The sequence below is a fragment of the Phocoena phocoena genome, chromosome X (assembly GCF_963924675.1).
Source record: "Phocoena phocoena chromosome X, mPhoPho1.1, whole genome shotgun sequence".
In the NCBI taxonomy this organism is placed as follows: domain Eukaryota; kingdom Metazoa; phylum Chordata; class Mammalia; order Artiodactyla; family Phocoenidae; genus Phocoena; species Phocoena phocoena.
In genome coordinates, this window is record NC_089240.1 from 103834268 (window position 1) to 103859309 (window position 25042).

Sequence of the window (25042 nt, forward strand, 5' to 3'; positions counted from 1 at the left end):
CCCCCCCGCCATTGTTAGGGACAACACAGTTCTTAACTTAGAGCAAAAGGTGGAAGGCGGAGGCTTGCAGCAGGAAAACCGAATGCCAAAAGGGAAGAATTTCATCAGCCCCCAAAGCAGTTTCTGAAACAGCTAGTTGTGCCCTGTGATTGTTCCTGTGGAAAGGGGACATTTCATTTTGAGAAGTAAAACCACGGGAACCTAGATGACTAATAGCCTGTTGGACACAGGTTTTTCTTGAATGTTTTATGAGAAAGACTGATAATTCTTCATCTGAGCTTATTTCACGACAAGTTTTCACAACAATGAGGGTGAGGATGGCGTAAATATGTTTTGCTTTTATGGCTGGTGTAGTTGGGAATTTTTGATTTTCTTTCGGGGGAGGAATGATGTTTATATTTGGTTGGGTGAAACTTTGTATATGACTTTCTTCAAATTCTTCTGCCTCAAAGGATATGTGATTTCCAAAAACTGTTGAAAGGGTCTCCAAGGGCACAGCTTCCTTGGATTTGAAGGCTTGGGTCAATGGGATGGAGGTGAATTACTTTGCAAGAAATTGTGACAGTTATCAGCTTTAAGAAAATTTTAGCTGAAGGTACAGATCCTTATATGAACATGTTCTGAGGTACTCTGTATTTGACATTCTTTGGCTTTCCGACATTGACAAAAATAGGAGCTTATTAACTCCAGCTAAGTGTGAAAGTTACAAAATGTCTGTCTATACTTTGCATCTGATTTTGGTAATCCCAGCCTGTCTCTTCAGCACACTTACAACACACATCTGACTCTTAATTCTGCAGCCCTGAGATCTTGTCAAGAGGCCGAATTCCAAAGGCAGCTTCCTAAATATCAATTAGAACAGATTTAAAACCAAATACATGAAACTACCCAGATTTATTATTATTAACAATGAATAATGTTTATTTCAACTCACTTTAGTGTCTTTCCACTGATGTTGACTGAGATAAGAGTGCTAATTGACTTCTCAGGAATGATTAATTTCCAAGGTTTTTGGTCTTGCTGTTTATGGTCAAATCAGATTGACACTAGCCAGCCCGGGGCCATCAGAACGCTACTCAAGGAGCAATCAGGGAATGATCCTTGCCACGTGAAAAGCTCAGGTTTGAGAACAGGCACTAAGTCATCTGTATTGGTGTTGAGTTGCCTTAATGCCCTACCTCTCAGGGCAATAAAGGGACAACCGTGAAAGGAAAAGAAATTGATCAACGCCCCCCGCCCACCACCGCTGTAAGTCCACAACACTTCATCTTACAAGCTTATAAAGGCTGGGTTATGGCTGGGGGCTTGAAAGTGTAGCATAAGGGGTGTGGCTTACTGGGCAACAGGAAAGACAAAAAAGGGGACCTTGCCCTTAGTTATGCCAAATACACACATAGGCACACACTGACTCACACGGGAGAGATTTCCAGAAACCAGTGATGTGTACCCAGCTGCCTGTTGCACACTCAGACTTTACAGCTCAGAAGACAGAGGAGGAAAGCTGTCGTCTTCTCCAGTCCCCGAAACAGTCCTCTCTGAATGTCACAATCATTGAATGGGGGCCAGATCTCAAAGCTGTCTCCTGGCAGCTGCTGCCTACAATCTTAGTATGAGAAAGATGACTAGTCCAACTACCGTCTGATAGTCTCTGAATGCAGAAAACAATCATTTCACGGGGCCAGGGAAGCCCTGCAGGTGTATCTCATTTCTTTCCCTGCCCTTGAGAGTTCTTTTTCTCATGGCAGTGAAGATCACATATCACAGATGTCGGCACACAATACTAGTTCAGCGCTGGAGCCTGGCAGATGACCCCTGGTTCCATTCTTACAATGGATTGCACTATTACACAGAGAAAAAAAAAAAAACACCCTGGATCCTCTGGCCTGCCCCTCCCTGGAGACCTAGGGAGAATTTGAGAAAACCCCAGGTGAGTCCAAACCTGCTTGCCCACCTCTCCTGTCTGCTTCAATATGGAATAGAACGGCAAAAATTAAAGAAACTTTCCCCTCTTCCCATTCAAAACTCCTAGTTTCAGCTTCCCCTAACACTAGAATTGATCTCTTTCCATGATCTTTCCTGCACCCTCAATCTTGCGGCAGGCACACACTTCTGAGGACACAGGTATGCAGGTAAACAAATATGCCAAAAATAAACAAACGGTAATGCCTTCTGTATGTGTCCCTGCTCTCTGCTCTCCCTCTGCATCCCCTCCCCCAATGTATTCTGAGAGTTTGCTTGCAATGAATCCCAGGCATCAGTCATTTAAAGACTCTTCTTCACCAGCAACCAATTCTTTTCTGCACAACCCCCAAGAGGTTTGCTTAAGACAGACTCCGCTTTCAATCCGCATCTTAAGAGGCCAATAAAAGCATCTCTGGCTTTGAAAGGTGGTTCATTTGGGATCTCAGCTCAGAGGTGAATTGAAGTTTATCGAGGAGACTCAGCTGATTTGGAGCACATGTTCTTATTTCGTAGTGATTAACTGAGTTTGCTGCTTTACTTTTCAGTTTGGCTAGGTAGCCCCAGAAAGAAGCACGGTGTGAATACTATGATTTCAGGATACATGCATTCATACACACACACACACACACACACACACCTATACACCCATAATCAGTACTTATGAAAAGAGGTGTTACACACGTTTTAAGTTGTATACACGTCTGTTCTTTAAAAACCAGATTTGATCATCGTAGGGCTTTGGGGAATGTGGCAACACCAAGGGACTGCTGAGTCCCATTGGTGTGGCTTTGCTCCCCTGGTTCCTCAGGAAATGCCTCCGATTCCCTTGAAGTCCCCTCCTGTGTCTTTCTGCTGTGCACTTGTAGTGCACTCCACACTACATCACCCCAGCCTCTGCAGTGTCAGCTCATTAGCACACAGATCTCATATTCCCTCTCTGCACTGTCATTGCAAAAATTGCTGTTGTACACCTTTACAGCCAACAAATGTGCTTGTGGATTACGCGCTGTTTGCAAGAAGCAAGGAAAAGGCAAATGAAACCTTAAAGGTTATTCACCACTGAATTGTGCTCTTAACGCATTGGCTTAAGTAAAAATCTGTTGATGGAGGCGTAATAGTGATGGTGGGACTGAGAGTGGGATTTAGGAGTGCAGGCTGTAATGGAGCCCCAGGCAAAATCCCTTTTGCTGGCTAAATGTAACTCATCAGCTGCAAATTTTTATTCCATTCATTTTTTTCAAGCTGTTTGAAATATACCTGCTAACTGAGAGCACGCTCCTTTTATAACTGAGCGCATTTCGCTACCAAGTAAGTGTACTTAGCTGAGACAGGTTTCCCTCTCTTGCCCACAGAGTCACAATTTAAATTATCTAATTATTCTAACTGCCAGGATCCATTTAACTGTTTAAGTCCATTTGGGAAAGAAATGTCTCCCCTGATCCTATTCTCTGCTCTTTGGTGGGTTTTGTTTGTTCTTTTCATGTGATCTTTGGAAGCAGGGTGAGGACCCACAGTATCACGGCGCCTGCCTTCAAACAGATCTTCACACGCTAACCAATGTCAATAGCCCCAGCTCCCACCGCCAGCTCCCCCATCTTTGTGGCTTTGCCGCTCTCCCTCTCTCTCCAGGCCAGTCTTCCATAAGCTCACTGGCTTAGCTCACTTCTCAGCCCCTCTGGCCAGCTGGCTTAGACTACTGAAGCACGAAGAGGTCACCGGAGATTTAAGTCACCTTCTCACAAGGTTTATTATGGTTTTTTTTTTTAATCTATTTTTTACGTGGCGAGGAGGGAGGAAGGTGATGCTGTTCATTCGGGCCATAAAAATAGATGGCAATCAGCAGGCTGTAAAGGTGAGCTTCCAGCAAAGTGTATAACCTCCCCTAGAAGGTGGCTTCCTGGTGATCTACTAAGGGGGGTGGGGGGTGGGGCGGCAGGAAGGGTCTGGGGGGAAGGAACAAAGAAAACTACTTGGTTCTCCATCTATGCCTACTGCAAAATAAGCCACGGTTTTTCTTCCTCTCAACGATTCTAACTTTTTTCCTTAAAATGTGACTAGTTTCTCACATCCCCCACTTCTGCCTCTATCCGAGGTTGTTTTCTTAATTCTGCATTTCCCTCCATACTTGCCAAGACTGAATGAGAATAGTGGGCGCTGGTTGAGGTTTCTATTATATGTTTTTGGCTCCTGGTATATTTTAAAATTTCATTATTATGGGTAGTCAGAGGTGATTGGCTGGTTTCATTTTAACAGATTGAAAAATAAACGAAGCTTCTGAGGCATCATTATTAGTCTTCCTTTGTGGCTGACAGATTTGTCATTTTTATACAACTGGCCAAAGGATGAAAAGACAGCATGGATTTTAAGAGCGGGCCAGAATTTTAGAAGGTAGAACTCGTACCTTCGGGGGAGGAGGATAAACATGCTAATTCAGATGATTTAACTTTTAACTTCTTAGATTGAGACAGGAAATATCTTTGAAGGACCTTTCAGAAAACTCTTCATCTTCTCGAAGGTCAGGGAAATTATCTGCATACTTTACCTGGCCCATTAAAAAAAAAAATCAGGTTTTGACTTTGTTCCTTTGGCTTTGATACTTTGGGTCTAATTAGATGACATGTCCACAGGAGGGTGCAATTCAAACCCCAGGTGGGGGGCTCTGGGCATTTTTCAGCGGGAGTGTGGGAGTTGTGCAGACACAGAACCAAGTCCCTCCCTGCTGGGGAAATGTCTGGGCTCCAGTCAGAGAGTGACGAATAGCCTCAGCCTGTGCGTGGGGTGAGCCTTGAGCCACGGCAGCAGTCCCCGGAAGGGGTCGGTACTTGGCAAAAGGTTAACATGGACAGAATTAGTCCTCTTCTCACTTCTACCTCTTCTCTCACCATCATTTTCCCCTCCTGCTCTGCCTGCCCAGCCCAGGCCCTTTTGCTGGTGTCCAACTGGCCTGTGATTCTGGTATCCCACCCACAATAAACTGACCTAGGGACTGTTTCCTGCTCTGGACTTTTCCAGACCTAATGCTCCTTCCCCATCAGAATATCTCTGTCCTTCGTCCATCCTCCTCAGGGCCTTTACTCTCCTTTGAGGGTGATGGCTTTTTATCTAATGTAAGAGTCTTGCTGAAAGTGGCTGATAAGGGGTTAATATACCTGACTAGGGGGGGTGTTTGCTTTAAAACCAGGGACTCTGGGAACCATAATGCCTCAATTCCAAGGAAAGATGATACTCAGATGGGGGTGTTTCTGGACATGAGGTGCAGAGTAGCTGTTCACTCTACCCAAACCAGAGATCAGCTGCCCCTGGTCAGGGAACACCTCTATAGGTCAAAGTCAAAAGGTCCCTGCATGTGGTAGGTTTGGTGTAAGTACACCCAAGGCATAGGGGAGGTACAGCTTCACCATGTTGAACTTAAAAGTCTTTGTGGTAATTTGGGAAGCAACCAAACGTCATAGGGATTCATTTTATTGAAGAAGTAAACATATATAGCTTTGAGTATGTTAATCATGCCTCAATAAAGTGGTTCTTTAAAAAGTGTAAACTTTTTGTATGTACTACCAAAAAACAAACCAAAAAAGAGGCTGCTGTAGAGTCTGAAGGTGCCTGTGTGGGCATTGGCAGGGGATGCACTGGCATGGAAAGGAAGTCGTAAGAGGGGAGAAAGGTGGTGACGAACCTGGGCCTCAGACTGAAAGCTTTCTTTCCCTGGGATGGCACATAGAATGCAGTGATTATGAGGCAGTATCTACCTCTGGAGGGACTTGGAAGCCTAGCCGAGCAGTGTCTCCTCCCCACTCTCTCCATCCCTCCCTCTCCTTTTCTCAAGTGTACACTCTGGCTTCCCTCCCAGTGGAAAGAGGCAGAATACAGCTACGTCCCCTACATACGAACCTTCAAAGATGCGAACGTATTCTAAACCTACTACAGTACAGTACTATATAGGCGATTATGTTAGTTGGGTACCTAGGCTAACTTTGTTGGACTTGCAAACAAATTTGACTTATGGACGCGCTCTCGGAACGGAACTCATTGGTATGTAGGGCACTTACTGTACTCCCTTCTGGATCTCTGTCTGAGCTTTGGTCAGAGAAGTAAGTGTTTACAGCCCTCTGTCTGGACTTCCCTTCTCCTCAGTCCCTAACTACCACTGGCTTCTTTAACACTTGTCCTCAACATGACCGTCATTTGTCCTTATTTGGAAGGGGGCATGGGGTTAAGGATAAGGGTGAGGAAAGGAAACACAGCTGGTCATGACCCGTTAACCCTAGGGGCACAATTCAGCCTAGAACAGCACTTCTTTCATGTGCACACCAGTGGCCTGGGGATCTTGTTAAAATGAAGATTCTGATTCAATAGGACTTCAGCGTCCAAAAATTTGCATTTCTAGCGAGCTCCCAGGTGATGCCAATACCGCTGGTACTCAAACCACTCTTTGCAGGGAGACTGTGATTACCAAAGAAAAAGTCTCTCCCAGACAAGCTCTTACCCACATGCCTTTCAAAGAAAGCTCTATAAGAGACACATCTGGCTCATTCTGACTCAACGATGTCATATCATACATATCGTACTCCTAACCACCCTGTGTTCGTTTCAGCCATGTCTGTAGGTGTCTGATGAGAGCATCTACTTAGAGCTGCTTTTCGTAGGGAATTGGAATGGAGACTGGAAGGCAGCCTGAGAGAGGAGGTAGCTCATGAGCCAGGCTGACAGTATCTTGGCTTCTTGCCACACCCCAAAGTGTCCCTTTTAGAAACAACCTGCCCAAGGGAGCTACGGTTGGCATGCAGTTCCAACTGCCTTTCCACTTTGCTTCTCTAGGTCAAGGCATGCCAGAAGGGGGCATGTAGAATCTGCTCCTCAGCTGTCTGACTTCCCTTCAACAGGGTTAGAAACATGTACAACACAACCCGAATTCTGTCTGGTTCCCTAAGAACCTGAAAATTTGACTCCATTTTCCAGGCCAGTGCCAGACACTCATTGAGGTCTAGAGGGAAGGGAGGGGAAGTGGTGTCACTTTCTAACATATTTGAGCTGAGGACTGCTCCAGAGTAGCCATTGAAAGCTTACCCAGTGTCATTTGAGGACTGCCAAATGGCACCCTATTACCCCAGATATTGCCCCCCAACAGCCTGCCATTAGTCTGAAATTCCACAGGTTCATTTGTTGGTGTTACGGCACCGAAGACCTGTGCTAAAATGCAAGCATGCTTTCTCTGGAAGGGGATGAGTTAAATCCTTATCAGCCATTACTATTCTGACCAGAATTCTTTGATGAGATTACCACCTGTTACCTTGCAGGATCCTCAGAGGAGGTTTTGCAAGACGGGTAAGTGACCCAGAACAAGGGACCAGCCCAAGAAAGTGGGGTGCCAGATGGATGGTGGGCATTCAGGGGGCAGTGGGAGACCCTTGAGGAAGAGTCCCTCAAACACACTTCACCTGGTTTGCAACATTTGATCTTCTCCATAGATAAAATCTGGTAGTTTATTCGCTAAGATTTTAGTTGCTTTTAACCCTCCAAGTCACAACTTTCCGATGGTAGTGGGCTTGCTGCCTCTTCCGTGCTGGTTCTTTGTTGCAACAGATGATCTCAGTCTCTGGTTTCCCCATAATTACTGTGGGATATTTTCAGAAGTATAATCAGTTTGTGATGGGGGGGTTGGTGAGGATTCTTTTTAACCTTTTAAAAAACGTTGCCATCAAAAATAGTCCCCTTTCAGTTATCTGTGATTGACTGATCTACCTTGCCAGTTACTCATTGCAGTCAGGGCCCTCATCCCTGCTGCCACCCAGAAAGGGATCTGGGTACCAGTAATGGATGAGACAGGAAGAGATGCAGGACCCAGCCCACAGAGGAATCACTGCGTGGATGTGGGTATGGGTTTCTGTATGGATGAACACCTTTGTAAATTTAAGGTAGAAAGGCCACTAACATCCACATTCAGCCAGAACCTGTAATAGATTCTCCAATGTTCTTATACCTTATTGCTATTTCCAAGGCGATTTGGTTATTTTAAAACAGTTTTTCTTGAATTAGACCACTTGCAGCAGAATCACCAGAGATGCTTGTTAAACATCTGAATTCCTATAGGTTACACTCCAGATATATTAAATCAGAAAATATAAGGATAGGCCTTTTTGACAAGCTCCGTGGGTGATTCTAATGCACACACAATTTGGGACTCACTAGTTTAATTAGCCCTGGTCGTGCAAACAGAGACATATGGATTCATACTGAGTATTTGCTGAGCGCCCACTAAGCACCAGGCATTGTACCAGGCACTTTCACACACATTACTTCTGTAAGTAAGTGAGGTGCTATCAGCCCATGCAAGCATTAGTGACTTTGGCTCTCAGATCGGAAATTCAAGACTTGAAAGAACTAAGAGATTAACCTCAAGTCACAGTCTCTGAGGTAAACAAAGCAAAAATGTTCTTTGAGATGGTAAATAGAGACAAGGAAATGATTTCCATTTTGACAATGCTTCTTCCCTTCTTTGCTTGTTAGCTAATGATTGGTCCTTCGCCATGCTACAAACTAGATGTCATGTCAAGTGCCAACCCATTTGTTAAAAACAGACGCACTGCAATCAGTTTATATAGCATTCATTGTGCCATCCCTGCTATCAACAAATTTAACAGTAGGGCTGAAATAATAACTACCATTCACTGAACCTCTGCCGCGTGGAAGACACCGCACTAAGCATGGTACATGCCTTATCTCATGGAATAATCACAACATTGCTAGAAAGGAGCTACTCTCATCCCCATTTTATAAAAGAGGAATCAGAGCGGGTTCAAAATATATATAAGCAACTAGCTCAAGGTCACGCAGCTAGCTAATTAGTGGCGTCAGGGTTCTACCTGAGATCTTCCTGTCTCTAGAGTCTGCACTCAATTTCAACTGGGGCTGAAATCACAGATGATGACAGAGGCCAGGTGGATCACATAAATGTGGAAACTGGGCAGGTATGGAGTGGTGGGGCCTGTGGCAATCTGGAGACTCTAGGTCGCTGCCTGAATACATTCAAAAGCAACGCTGTAAACCGCTGTGGGACAAACAAAACGTCTGCAACAGGACTTGGGGTGGTAGGAGGTGGAAGGTGCAAGTTTCGGACCTCTTCACCACCCCGTCCACCTCCCTCTGGCAGCTAAGTTACTGGCTGAGGGAAGCTCTATTAACTGAAAAAAACAAAGAGAAAAATCTCTGCTTAGTAAAAATCCTATTTTGACTTTTTCTTCTTCGTGTTCCATCAAGGTACCTCAATATGGCAGAACTTTCCCTCCTTTGTCCTTTTGGCCTTACATGCATACACTGTATATCCAGTGGCCTTTCACGGTTGAGTGCCAGCTCAACTCTAATCTTCTCCCAGGCAATGCTGAGGCCTGCGGCAAGGTCAGGACGCTGGCACAGTCATTAGCAAGTGCTCGGCAGGCCAAAAGAGGTACTTCTGGATGGTGCTATGGGGGAAACGGCTTAGATTCTGGTACATGCAAATCCCAGGTCTACAACTGGGAGGCCGCTGGGTCAAGTAAGGCTCTGTCAGCATTCACCCAGGGTAGGAGCCGCCCCACACACCCCGGGACAGAGGCTCACCAACTTTAGACAGGGGTCCAAAATAGAGATGTATAGTTAGTTGCTTGGAGTTGTAAACTGACATAAGCCAACTGGTCATTCACAATCATTAGGTATACTTCATCGGATACCAATAACCAGTCATCGTTGGAGTGAGGGCTATAGGTCTTCTCCCCATAACCTCACTACCAGGTGTAAAAGTAAACCTCATACAAAATTCTTTTTTCTCATTAAAATAATGGCAAGCAGGCATAAAAATAATTGGACAGCCTGTCCTGTAGGCTCAGTCAAGTCCAGCTCCCTTTCCTTTCAGGTGCGCCAACACCACCTTGCACGAAGGCTCACTTGAGGCAGACAAAACAATACCCTGGTAGTAGGATGCAGCTAATCAAGGATCCCCATTAGTGGCTGCCCACGGGACTATTTACAAATTAAGCCGAGGGTACCATTCCAAGGGATAACACTATAGAGCTTGTTAGACCCTTATATCTGCTTTCTGCTAGTTTGGGAACACCTCTACCATATGTCTAGCCAACCCACATATGTTAAACACTACTGATTTCACCAATGAGAAATTTCATGTCAATTAACAAAGTCTCTGGTGTCCATTGAAGATAAAGATATGTGAAGTGCTTGCAGAACCACTTCTTGATTAGAATTATTAAATGCCAGATAACCACTCCTGCACTTTGTATTTCCCAATAAGGGTAACTGAGACCACCCCAAGGGTGTTGATTCAGACCAAACAACCCACACATATACCGCACAAGTTATGCTGAAGTCTTGTAAAATCATTTACAGAGAATATAACATGTGAGATACCGTGTTTCTTACGGCCTTGGGAAGCAGTTAAAACTGCAGGGGGTGTGGGGTAGAGCGGAATGAGCAATGGAGCAAGAATTAGGAGATCTGGGTTCCAGTCTCAACTCTGCCACCCACTGCCTGGATGACCTTGGACAAGCCACTCCATTCTCCGGTTCTAGTTTTTATCATTTCTAAAATGAGGAGATTCATCTGGGTGATCTCTGCGGAGGCTGCCACTTTTTACATCCCATCATTCACTCTCGTCCAAATCCTACCACCTCCGTGTCTAGTAACAGTCTCACTTCATTGCTTACTGAGAAAAGACCATCCAAAATGAAGCCCCTCAGATTCTTCTCCTACATCTAGAAACTTCTCATCATGTTCATCTATTCTCTGCCTTTATAAGACTGTGATGAAACTACTGAATCCTTGAAACCAATGGACAGTACCTGCAGCCAGTTGTGGCTTACTCTTGTTTGCGTCGTAGCTCTTCCACTTACTAGATGTGGGACCTTGGGGCAAGTTACTTAACTTGATTGTGCCTGATTTCCCAATTATAAAGTGGGGATAATAATAATCCTCACCTCATAGGGTTATTGAGAGTTTTAAATGAGATAATTCACAAATCCACATAAAGTACTTAGAGTAATGCCTGGCGCATATTGGATATTATTATTATCAACATAATCATTAGTTTAAAATCCTTTGAGCTTTCTGTCCTAAAAACAGAAACGTAGTTTCATTTGAAAAGTAAAATCTCTTGTCACTCTACAGACCAGATTTCCTTCCTGAGTAGCTGCCCTCTGAGGTTGTTTTACAGTTCTCAGCTCTGCCCCAAACCCAAGATTATTTTCTTCTGCCAAGAAAGGCACCATGGCACACCTTCAGATCAGCAGCCCACCACCGTGACCCCCTACACCTCTCACCCATGCATCCAAATTTGCCCACCCAGTTTGCCTCTTGTGAGCGACAGCTACTCAGATATTCTGTGATCAAAAACTCTGAGATGCATTTTTCTGCATAATTGAAGGACTTAGAGGGAAGTCCTTAGAGTCTTAGAGGAAGGGAAGTCTTAAGGGAAGTCTAAGTCTTAAGGGAAGACTTAGAGTCTTCTTCCCCAAATAAGTTCTTCATCTCCAGTTCCATCTGCTGCCAGTCACACAATGAATCATCCTTTCTGTTCTTTTGTGACAATCCAGTATCCAAACAGTACACAAGTAGTCCCCCCCCGACTTCTGAAAGGCTCAGGAGGCATCCACATGTCCTCTGACAGTTGATTCAGGAGGAAACACTTGGGCCAAGCACCCAGTGGACTGGCTCTGCAGCAAGGCCCTGGAGCTTCTCTTAGAAATGGAGCTGCCCACGGAGGGACACAAGGAAGAGCAGCCAGGAACTGCTCAGGGCCTCCCCAGAGGAAGCGCCTTCATTTCCCTGGGCATTAGTGAGATTTCTCCATGGGTCCTGGAGTCAAGAGCCCCCAGGGGGCTGAGGGTTGAGGCACTTCATACTGCCCATTCTCCTGTAGAGCGAGCACTGCCCTGGCACATACACATGGCATACATCTTCCCCTGGGCTTTCCCATTTCCTGGTGACACTTAGCATTTGACAATCACTTTAGTATCTTGCCATTCAGACGTTGACAACTCAATGGAAATCCACTTCTGGCACATCTCTGAGTCTAGTCCACCCTTTGACTAAATATCACAGCCTCTTACAAGAGTTCGATCCACTTTGTGCAAGAGTTACTAAGAGTGTCCTTTGATCTCCTGGTTTCTGCCAGTCCTAACTCTTACTGTCCCCAGTTCTTCCCTCTACTGCCTGTAGATCTGTAGAGTATAAGGAGAAGTTGAGAACAATGAGGAAAGTCGAGCTCTCTCCTGGGTAAAGAGAACTGGAGCTGCCCAGTTCTTTACACTCACTCCTGGCCCTTGGGTTTGGCACCTAATTCTCTGGAGCAAGGTGTTGCTGTTTGACCCTTGCCTAGTAGAAGGCTGTTTCTCCTACTTAGTTTGGGAGCAATCAGAGGGCAAGGAATGGCTCTAAACTGGACTGCCTGCATTTGAATCTTAGCTCTGTCGCTTACTAGCTGTGTGACCTTGGGCAAATTACTTAACCTCTCTAAGCCTCAGTTTCCTCATTTGTGAAATGAAGGTGATTATAATAGTAACTACCTTATAAAGCTGTTGTGAAGATTAAATGAGATTATCCATGTAAAATATTTACCATGATGCCTGGCGTATAGTAAGTGTTCAATAAATGGTAGCTATGGGCTTCCCTGGTGGCGCAGTGGTTGAGAGTCCGCCTGCCGATGCAGGGGACACGGGTTCATGCCCCGGTCCGGGAAGATCCCGCATGCCACGGAGCGGCTGGGCCCGTGAGCCATGGCCGCTGAGCCTGCGCGTCCGGAGCCTGTGCTCCACAACGGGAGAGGCCACAGCAGTGAGAGGCTCGCGTACCGCAAAAATAAATAAAATAAATAAAATAAAATAAAATAAATGGTAGCTATTATTAACACAGAGTACTGAGGTGGTTGGTAAGTGGAAGAAAGGAATAGAATTCATCAAAACCAAACTGAACAATAGATTCTTCCCATCTATGGCCATCCCTAAAGCCCTGCAAACTAATTTTTACCCTCTGAATCTGTAGCTGGAACCAGGCCAGATGGGGTTATCTTTGAGTACTCACAGTGCTGCCTCAGGCATAAAGGATTCGCTTTGGGGCAAAGTAAAGCAGAAAGAAACAATTGACTTGATGCCCAAAAAAGCCAGAGAATACACACCACTATGTTTAATCATGCCGTCATTGAGTGAAATTGTCTAGAGAGACATGATCTCTTCAATTTTTTTGTCTGAACAAGATATGCTTGGGATAAAGCAACACGGATATGATAACCTTGGCACTTGCTGGCTGGAAGGAAAGAACAACCTTTTTCAAATGTAAAGTCTATAATGTGTTCGAAAGTGGGAGAGTGGAACAGTGGATCCTGGAATCTTCACTTAGACAAGGAAAAATGTGAGGCCAGTTGAGCTCTCCCAGCCATGATTTTTCTGAGTTCTTTTAATTAAGGATGATATACAGATGGTAGTTTAGAGCATATCAATTTGAGTGGATGGATTTTCTTCTTTTGATATTGCTTGCCTAAGTCAGACCAAAAATAGCATAGGAAGGAGACATGCAAAAGGTTAAAAGAGAAATTTTGCTAATGTGATTTTCCAGCATTTCAGTCTCTGTTCTCTCCAGAGCAGAGGTTAAGTGCTCTGCTCCATAAGCACAGACTCACTAGTAAGGATCCTGCTGAGGACCACTAGGCAATGCAGTCTTTTTCTTGCCCTCTCCTCGGTATGCTGGCCTGATCTACCAGCATGCTGTCTCCAGCAGGCCCAAACCTGGGTGATGACCAAAAGCATTTTTTTTCCTTCATATCCCAGGGTGCCCTTGCTCCACCTGCATCACCTTCTCTTCTCATTTCCTATATAAGCCCACTGCTAGGTTGCCTCATGGGATCACTGACTTTTTTTCTCTCAGGTGAGGAAACTAAGGAACAGAGAGGCTAAATGACTTGCCCAAGGTCACACAGCCAGTAAATGGCTGAGCTGAGATTATGATGCAGGCCATCTAACTCTTGGCACTTCCCTAAGATGCCTTCCCAACATAATCCTTCTTCTTTTAACATTCACTGCTACATAATGATGTTATATATGAAAATAATGTCAGTCCTGTCTTTTTTAAATAGGTGGCAGAGAGGAAGAATAAATTCACAGCAAGTGAATTGGAAACGCAGTAAAGCATGAGTTTCAGGGACCACAGTTAATGGTATCTTCCATTTAGTGCCTCCAACGTTAACCTGTCATTTTCCCATCCTCTGATTTATAGTCAGGGTGAGCAAAACAAACTCCTGAAATCCTGTTATAGATCACAGACTATTGGAGATAGATCAAGTAGCTCTAGTCCAACTACCTCACTTTGTGGATGAGGAAAGTGAGGCCAAGAAAGGAGAAGGGGTTTGCCAAAGGTGATGCATCTCCCTAGTGGTAGAAGCAAGATGAGAATCTAGACTGCCAGATTCCCAGAGCAGGGTCTTTGCCACCATATTTTGTAACAGCAGGTGTTGTACTAAAGCAACACTACAAATTTTATTATGTTACCATTTACTCATATCTTTTTCTTCTCTAATTGTTTCATGTATATAAGTCATAGTACCTCAACTAGATTTTTTAAATGTAGAACATTTTTCATGATGATAGAAGTTAAAATGTAAACTTAATTCTTGCTCATTGTAAAAAAGAATTCAAAAAAATAAGAAAAATTGTCCAAGTAGAGTAAAAAAAATCACCCAAATTGGGTTTTACCATATGTACAGATTTGTATCCTGCCTTCTTACTTTATATTATAACAGGGAACATTTTTCTGGACCTCTTAAATGTTCTTTGAAAATTTGATTTTTTAAATGTCTATAAATTATTGTATCACAGTGTCATTTTGTTATATACATACATATATATATATATATATATATATGCAATGATTTATATAACCATCACCCAATTTTGTGCATTTAGGTGGATTCCAGTTCACTGAGGTTTATAATTATGCCCCAACTTCCTGTCATATCTGCATCCTAGCACATGTCTGAACATACAGTAAATATTTAATAAATACTTGCTTACTGATTTGTTGCCTTGACATTTCTGGAATGACCATTATTCTTCCAGCAGATTGGGCAACCAAAGTGAGAACTTGACATTCCAACCTCTTTAAGGTACATGTTATATAACTCAAGACAAGCAGTATAGCAATAGCGGTTATGCTCAGAAGTCAGACTCTCTGGGCTCAAATCTTGGATCCATCACTTTCTAGTTGTATAGCCAAGGGTGAGGAGCTTAACCGCTCCAAGCCTCAGTTTTTCTGTCTGACAAATGGGGGAAATGGTAGTGCCCACCTCATGAGGTTGTGGTAAAAATTAAATGATAAAATATGTGGAAAGTGCTTGGTATATAGTGAGCACTCAACAAATATTAGTTGCCATTATTAATATTATATAATATCATATATATTACATTCCTTGTCAAAGGAATAAAGGACCAGACTTGCAGTCAGAATACCTGGCTTCTTGTTCCCTCTCTGCTGTTTTCTGGCCCAATGACCTTGCATGAGTTCTTTTACTTGTCTAGGTCTCAGTTTCTTCATCTACAAAATGGGAATAATAATACCTGAGCTGTGCACCTTACAGGAATTTTATGAGGATCAAATGAGAGAATGAATGTGAAGGTGCTTTGAAAACTATGAAGTCAAGGATGATTGTTAGATATGTAAAGTAAGATGTGATGTATGGTTGTTGTAGGTAGGACTAGCGATGCAGAAGGTACAGGAGACCAGGCTGAATATCCGGAGCCTGGAAAGATGTTTCTAAAATTGAACCTCTCGTATGGGAAATAGTGACTATTGGAGAGAGAAGGAACCTTATAGATCATCTAGCCCAACATCTTAATGTTATAAGAAAAATGATTCAGAGATGAGAGAGCTTGAGGTCACAGAGCTAGTCCCAGAAATGGGACTAGGACTCAGGTCTCCTGATTTCCTGAGCAGAGTCCTAAAGCAGTCACTGCAGCTCTTTCTTTATTGACCTTTGTCTAAGAAGGGATAAGGAAAAAATCCGGTTATTTGTGGAAGTCATGTAGGTAGCAACTGATTAATTGGGGGTTTATTGCAAGGACAAACCCTGAATAGCATAGCTCTACTATATTTTTAAATGCCAACCTTATTCCAGCTAAGGGAGAGAAAGGGGGCAAGAAGGTGATGGGAGGGGGCATCTCAGTCAGGTGGGTGAGTGCCCTCAGAGTTGGCCAGGTTCCCAAGGGACTTCTGTTGTCCCCAGAATGACCGGAACAGCAGATGGCCTTTCTTTGACCGTTAATATTTATCTTTGCAGTCAGTCCTCAGTTGTGTGATTTTGAAAAACTTGGTAAAGCAGATGAAATGGCCAATTGTTTGAATGAAGTAAATTGATTATGGCCAGAGGACTATTTGTTTGATGCTGGCAGGCACACAGCCCACATCAAGCAGGAGCTTCAGCGCTGATGGCAGCTGAGATTATTGCTGCATCCCCTGAATTATATCCCTCCAGGTACTCGGTAAATATATGTGTTGGATACTTTCATCTTTACGCTATTTTAGCTGAGATGAGAGCACATAAACACTCCCATCTGACAACCTTTTCAAGTTCAACACCACAGAAGGTTATTTAAAAAAGAAACAAGAAAGGAGTTTTTCAATAGCAGGCTCCAAAGGTGACTAAAAATGCCATCCAACAAGGCAGCCCGTTAAGAAATGTAGTGTGAAATGTGTTAATACGATAAACCCAAATGAGGTCTCACTATTCTTAGCTGCGGAATTTTGGCTGCCTTCCCCGGCTGCCACTGTGGCCCGGACAGAGTCCGTCAAGGTTTACTCCCTACCCCAATCCTCAAGTGCAATCCATCCTCCCGTCAGCTGAAGGAGACCCTACTGCCAGAGGCAGCTGACCCTCAGCTTGTCCTCCACACAGCTCCTGCACGGAGGGGCTCCCTGCCTTGGCCAGGAAGCACTGGGGGAAGGGAGAAGAAAGCTGTTAAAAGCTCTCTATCCTGCAGCAGCAATCGCTGGCTGCTGCGCGTAAAATGTTCACCAGGTGAAGGCCAGCCAAAATTGGGCCTCCTGTGTCTGGAGTAAGTGGCCATAGTCTGAAATCAGTAAGATGGATGGAAAGGTAAAATGACCTTGCTTCTCAAGCCCTCTTATGCTAGAACAAGGGGCTCCCCTTGAAAACTGGAAAGGAACACATCTCAGACAAGTCAAAGGCAGGCCTACTTTACACAATGGGAAGTAAACATATGGAACCCCTTAGCCCAGAGTTGGTGGCAGCTGAAAATACAAATACAGTCAGAGAAGGTTCAGTACATTCCTGCTGTTTGGGTACATCTTTAATCTCTGAGCTCAAAATCAGTCAGGACAACCAGATCCTCTGCCAGCCTTAGTGAATGAGTCCTGAAGATATGACCTCAGAATTGTGATTGTGTTTTCCAATTAAGCTAGAGGGAAAAAAAAGTGATATTTAGGGTTGGTTGGCTCAAACTGAGTTGCTAAAACCTCTGGTTTGTTCAGAGTTAAATTCTTCCACACACATAAGGAGGCAATATGTTATGGAAGAAAAAACCTTGCCCTTGCCCTGTCACTACTAACTAGCTATGCGATTGCCTCTCTCTGGGCCTCACCTTTTCCCATTTGTAAAGTAAGGGCATTAGACGAGGTGACCCCCAAAGGTCTCTTCCAGCTTCAAATACATTTAATTCAGATGATATCACAATGTTCCCTTGGAGGGTTTTGGAGCGGCTCAGCACCTTGCCTTGCCCTCCTCTGCTCAGGAGCTCAGGGCCTCCAGGATGCTATGAACATGTCCCAGACTCCACCGAGATGTCTCACTCGAGACTGGCACCACAGCAGAGAGCGGTGCAATGGGATTTATATCTCCTGGCCTCTCCCACTCTTCAAGCCTCCAGCTGCCTTGTAAGGAGGTAGAACTGGTTCTGTATGGGGCTTTGGTTTGGTTCAGTGCAGTAGGCAAGTTCGGGTTCCAAGTGTTAAAGGCAACACTGCGTGGGCTTTACAGCTAGAGCTGACCTGAGTTAGAATTCTGGTTCTGCCACTGCCGGCTATGTGACCTTCAGCAAGGTACCTAGACACTCTGTGCTTCTGTTTCATCTGTGGGCTGACAGTTACAATACTGCCTCCCTTCCAGAGTGCCTGTCAGGATTGAAGGACAGAATTCACATCAAATGCTCAGCACAAGGCCCAGCACGTAGTTAATGCTGCCACCAGTGGGCATACTTCTCTACTCTCCACTAAATAGATGTTGAGGTAGAAATCAAAACCAGTAAATCCATCAATATTGAGCTAATAATCAAGGCCATAACGTTTAAGCAGTGGCAAATGATTCGGCTTTTCAGAGCCCCTGTGTTTTGGGCCCTCTAACAGCATATTTGCAAATAAACAGGGGCATTCCAGAAACTTCACAGGGCAACAAGAAAGCTATTCCTTTTTTTTTTTTTTTTTTTTTTTTTTTTTGCGGTACATGGGCCTCTCACTGCTGTGGCATCTCCCGCTGAGGAGCACAGGCTCCGGACGCACAGGCCCAGCGGCCACGGCTCTCGGGCCCAGCCTCTCCGCGGCATGTGGGGTCTTCCCGGACCGGGGCATGAACCCGTGTCCCCTGCATCGGCAGGCGGACTCTCAACCACTGTGCCACCAGGGAAGCCCAAGAAAGCTATTTTCTGGTGGCATTTGGGTTACCCTCTGAATCACACTACTAGGATGGATGGTACTTTCAACTCCCTGCAGAGCCAGCCGGACCTATGGGGATCCTGCAGGGAGGCTGACAGAGAGGGAGGACCCGAAAGGTCACTCCTTGATGTGGCTCATTCACTCGTAGTGCTGAGCAATGTGTTACCTTTCCTGTTCAGCGCGTCAAGTTAAACTGTGAGGTGAGAACAAGGCCGCTAAAGTTGCCACCATCTCCTCTCCCTTTTTGGGTTCTCACTGAGCGAGCTCCACGGAGAGAGGACAAAGAGAGAGGCTCAGCCTGGGTGTGTGCCGCTGGAAGATGGCAGGTGGAGACCAAACTCACTGTAGAGACAGGAGGAGCTGCCCTTTTGAGATAAAATAACAAGATGAAGTTGAGATGGGGTGGCATCAAAGACGATGAAATATGTATAGTTGATGCACTTTGTTATAAAGCAGAAACTAACACACCATTGTAAAGCAATTATACTCCAATAAAGATGTTGAAAAAAGATGATGAAATTACAAGGAAGGTTAATAAAGTACCATTCCTTTATTCCTCAAGCCCTTTCTTCTGTTGTGTGGCTGCGCATTTGGGGGATGACAGGGAGGTGGGAGCAGATGGTATGGAGAATCCGATTCTCTTCATACGGTTCCACTTGACCCTGGTCAAGAGTGTCAACTTTGACCTGGAAACCCCATAGCTCATCTTACACAGGTTACCTAAAGGTAGTTGCTCTTCTTAGGCTCTTCTGCATGAGAAGCCCTCAATCTTTGGGGGGAAAGACCCAAGTAATTAATTGGGATACGTGTATGAACATATCTATGTCTTAAGAGCTTAATGGGCCGAGTAAGGAAGTAGAGAGACAGAGATCATCCCTCAAGGTTTACCAGGCATGCGGGAGGGTGACAGACACGGTGGCCTGTACTGACACGTGGCACTTTACCAGGATGATGGCTGGTGGAAAATCCACTTCACAGTAAGGTAGGCAAGGTAGCTATTATGACTATACCGCTTTCACAGTTAAAGAAACTGAGGCTCAGAAAACTTAAAGCACTGTTACCAGTAAGTGGCTGGGTCAGGACCCAAATCTGTCTCCTAATCTTATGCTCTTCCCATTCACCATGATGTCTCCATTTAACTAGCATTGTAAAGGTTCCATCTAAGCTATTTTTCCAGATAATTGAAGCACACATCTTTCAGCAGTGCAAGTGCTATTTTTATTTTAACCATTTTTAAAGAAAAACTTTCTATAATGCATCCCACGCCTTATTATGCAGAGGATACAGACTACTGTGCTTTTAGTCTTCTATTTTCATAGCCTTCTATCTCCTCTCTCGCTGTGAGGCTGACAACGTTCGATACTTCTTAGGTTACTAAAGATAACATATTAGAAATGGGGTGCTCCTAGAAGCAGGCATACTGAAATGTGACAGTTGACAGTGAGGGAACAGCACGCAGAATCACCCGTCATAAAGGTACAGCAGCCTGGGGCTACTTAGTGCAGGGACCCGTGGGCCTGAGAGGCCAAATAGCCTCACGGACAACACAGCCAGCACCGGAGCTGGAGCTCCCAATAAAGACCCAGAATTATCAGTGGCAAATGGAATTGTGTTGATTCTACTGCACTGGTGTACCATGGGGAAAGGATGATGGGAGAGGTACATCCCAGCTGGGAGGAGAATTTTTTTCATGAATACTGTTTAGAACTGCCTGTTCATAGTGATAATAAAAGGTACTTTTAGACAATTTATTACTCTCCTTAAATTCTCTACACACAGTGCACCCTCTTGTTGTTTGCACATCGGGCAGACCACTCCCGCCACCCTCACCTTGGTGTGCCCCTGCTCTACTGTGTTTAAAAAGTCAGGGAGGAGGGTTTTCCATTTTAGAAAGATCTTCATCTCAAATGGCTCAAGAGTTGGTGTGTCTAAAGGGGAAAATCGTCACTGATCTGGAGAATGTATTCCATGTGAGAGCATGGCAAATTACTGTGCGTTTAGCCTGTCACTTTCCTCTCCTTGTCCCACCTGTAATTTCAAAGAAAAAAAGATCCCTATGAGGAAACCCACCACAGATTGCCATCCTATTGGCCTGCTGCAATTACTTGGATCTTTTCAAGTTCCAATCAGAATGGGCTCTGCTTTGCCTTTTCCACTTCTGTCTCCTCTGACCCGGCAAAGTTTCCCATCTTTCATCCTGTCACTTAGCTAATGGTGTGTGTCCCTCCTGCATACATTCCAGAGTCGCTGGCTTCTTTCGCTAGTGGAGTCGTCAGCGAGATGCTCGGCAGATGGCTCACTGGCTGCCGTTCTTATCCCCTCACTGCAGCAATCTGTGGTTCTAAATCAAAATGTTAATGAAAAATAAAAGAACACAGTGCCAATGTCTGTCTGATTTAAATTAATATAGAGCCATACCTTTTGAGGCAGATTTTACTGGCACAGGGTTCTCCATACAGGCTACCCATGTTGGCCTTTTCTTTCTCTCTTTAATTAAAATTAAGCACTTTCATTTATCCGAATCTCTCTTGGTACCCCCAACCTGTTCTCTTTAATAATAACAAAGGCCTAACGAATAGTCCATTTCGGTGTTCCAGGGAACGGCATCTCACTGGTAGAACATTATTTTGAGAGATATTATATGTGATGTCTAATTATAAACATACTTTGATTAGATACTGTTTTCAAGACTGGAATGACATGTTTACTAAATGCTTCGAGCACAGCTCTAAGTTAGGCATGTGGTTCTTGAAATCTCTTTGAATCCATTTGTTTTAAAACTGCTGGCAAAATCATTGCTAATTTACTACTTTATTTACAAGGGCCCTTCACGTTCTCCTTACTCAGCACAGTATTCATTTCTGCTGCAGCAACAGGAAGGACCACTGCCCTCTTTGGGGAAAATGTGTGCGTCTGCAGGATTATCTATGCAACACAAATTTCAGCTTCAGTTTAGAGAAGAAGGGGTCACAATGATGTTGATGCACGTGGTTGAGGGGAGATCGCCTCGATATTTTAATTTGCCCCCAATTCTAGAAACCAAAAGAACAGCAGTTTCAAAGGACTGCAGAAGACCACACCTTCATTTGTTCGCCCTATGACTCCTTTGTAGATACTGCTAGGAAGGGGATTGGAAGTAATAAGAGCTAACACAGTGCCTCCTCCAAACCAGGCATCCTTGTAAGTGATTTATATTTATTTACTCTTTCAGTCATCAAAACGACGCTATGATTTCCGTCTATTTCACAGGTGAGGAAGCTTAGGCATAGAGAAGTTAAGTAACTTGCCTAAGCCCACACCACTAGTAAATGACAGCCAGAGGTAAACAGTCAGCCTGGCCCCAGAGCCTTTGCTTACAACCACAGTACCGTGCTATACAGTGCTGGAGGAGCCACAAATTCCAGTCTCCTTGGAAGTATTGTTTTCTCTCAGATCCGTAGGAGGTTTTCTTTGCCCCAACTGCTGTGCAAGTTAGAATTAGGTTTTTACTCCAGTGGGGCTTGCTCCTTGCTAAATGCATGGGCTATTTGCATGTGTCACTGCCATTAAGACTAAGGTGAGTCAGGCACGTCGAGCAAAGGCAGCAGGCAGACAGGAGAAAAGCCTGGTTTTCGGGAGGGAGGTGGGGTGCTAATCATTAGGTCAATCATCTCAGTGCTGTGCACTCATCCACCCAACAGTCCCGACAAGAAAAGGCCAAAAGAGAGTATGGCCCACAAAGCCCCCATCTGCTCCAGTTGACCAGGGAGGGACCCCGCGGAGATTCACCCTTTGGTCACCTGGCTTCTGGCTCAGCCCCTCCCGCTACCTACAGGGAAAGCCACCGCACCGCAGTCCGGCCTTTCTCCTGTTGCTCAAAAGCCATTTCAGCTGGAAACACAAACAATAAGAGTTGGTTCTGTTTAAATATACGCATTCCGGGCCTACGGATTTACTGGGGTATCAAGTTGTTCAAAAGAAGAAAGCCCCTGGTGGGAAGGGATTGAGTAGAGAGGGAGTTGCTTCCCTTGCTAAACCTCACTTTTGTAGTTGTATTTTCCTGGCCTTACCAGGGACTAAATGAAAATATGAGCTTGGAAAAGGACATTATTAAACAGCAGGGTATGTTAAACAAAACTCTGGACTGGGAGCCAGGAGTCCTGGGTTCCAGCTCCAGCTCTATCTGTAACCAACCATGACCTCTCCAGCTCTTAGACCCTTTATAAAATTAAAGGGTTAGAGTGAATAGGCTATGGGGGCTTTTCCAACATTAAGTATTGTCCGATTTCAGCTCCCCTCCCTTTTAATGAATGATGATTCTCCCTCGAGACAGAAGGATACTCAGAGGATGATTTGACCAAATGAAGCAGAGATCTGAGCTATTTCGGGGGTGTTTCTGAGCATCCAACCCAGGCCACTGAAGTCAAAAAGTAGATTCCGTTTTTGGCCTCATCTCTTTCAGCTGATATCGCTGGGTAATTGCTCACCCCCTCTGAGTCATCAAATCATAGGCTCGTTGAATCTCTAAGGATGGAAAGGACCTTAAAGGTCAGCTTTTGCCATCTCCCTTTTAGGCTCCCATTTGTCCAAACACAACCAGTCTAAGCATGGGACCGATGCCAGCTTTATACATAAGCAGAAGAGATGCTGCTTACCTGACTGGTTACCACGGGTGCTGACGTGGGCCCCCTGACCCTCACCCCCAAATAGCTCTTCCTTCTGCTCACTGATGCCAAAAGCCCTTTTAACAGAGGGCCTAGACTTTTATTCTACACTGAAAGTATATGAAAGATACAAGTCCCTTTGGAAGAGGTGATGCTGTCTGAATTCGTAGCGCGCTGCATGTGACTCACATAGATGCTATCACGAAAGCAGATTTCAATAAGAAAGAGAGCCCAAAGATATAGAATTCTTGAAGAGAGTGAAACAGACTTCAGTGATAGGGAAAAGTTATATAAAACAGGAATGAAGGGAAGGGTGGAGAACCTAAAGTGGTAGCCTAGTAGAATGTGTAGCAACTCGGAGTCTGACTTGGGTTTACATCTCAACTCTGCCACTTACCTGCTGTATTACCATGTACAAGTCTCTTAACCTCCCTGAGTCTTAGTTTTCCAAACTGTAATATGGGGATAGTAATGCCTACTACACATAGCTGTTGTTGAGAATTGAGATAATCGTGCAAAGGCATAATTGCAGCATACTTGATTTAAATATGCTTTCAGCCCTAAATCCACAGTGTTGTCACAGATTGATGGCGTATGACGTGTGTGTCCTTGATGACGCCTCTGCAGCGCTCACAGGTATGAACGTTGTCGATGCTCTGGTCTGCAGCCACCGGTAATACTGTCTTAACCATCCATGGAGCTGACTGAATATCTCATTCAAGCATCAGCCAGAATATCCATTGTTAAGCAACCGAAATGCCAACTTAGACCTTGGTCACGATTTACAACTACAAAGACACCAGTTCCGTGCTCATCACTTGAGGGGAGCCATCCTTTTCAAGCTTTCCGACTCAGCCCAGTTAACAGAAATTCAAAGTGGTTTCCTTATGAATTAGCTGTACCCAGGAGTAACCATACTCAGTGGATTTCTTTTTTTTTAACATCTGTATTGGAGTATAATTGCTTTACAATGGTGTGTTAGTTTCTGCTTTACAACAAAGTGAATCAGTTATACATATACATATGTTCCCATATCTCTTCCCTCTCGCATCTCCCTCCCTCCCACCCTCCCCATCCCACCCTTCCAGGCTGTCACAAAGCACCGAGCTAATATCCCTGTGCCTTGCGGCTGCTTCCCACTAGCTATCTACCTTACGTTTTGGTAGTGTATATAAGTCCATGCCTCTCTCTCGCTTTGTCACAGCTTACCCTTCCCCCTCCCCATAGCCTCAAGTCCATTCTCTAGTAGGCCTGTGTCTTTATTCCCGTCCTAACCCTAGGCTCTTCATGACATATTTTTTCTTAGATTTCATATATATGTGTTAGCATACGGTATTTGTTTTTCTCTTTCTGACTAACTTCACTCTGTATGACAGACTCCAGGTCCATCCACCTCACTACAAATAACTCGATTTCGTTTCTTCCTGTGGCTGAGTAATATTCCATTGTATATATGTGCCACATCTTCTTTATCCATTCATCTGTTGATGGACACTTAGGTTGCTTCCATGACCTGGCTATTGTAAATAAAGCTGCAATGAACATTTTGGTACATGACTCTTTTTGAATTATGGTTTTCTCAGGGTATATGCCCAGTAGTGGGATTGCTGGGTCGTATGGTAGTTCTATTTGTAGTTTTTTAAGGAACCTCCATACTGTTCTCCATAGTGGCCATCATCAAAAAATCTAGAAACAATAAATGCTGGAGAGGGTGTGGAGGAAAGGGAACCCTCCTGCACTGTTGG

The 25042-nt window shown here is 44.5% G+C and overlaps 1 protein-coding gene across 2 annotated transcripts in view; it reads left to right on the forward strand.

The window, feature by feature from the left end:
- Nucleotides 1-25042, forward strand: part of GRIA3 (glutamate ionotropic receptor AMPA type subunit 3) — a 282189-nt gene that overhangs the window by 2138 nt on the left and 255009 nt on the right. The window lies entirely within an intron of this gene.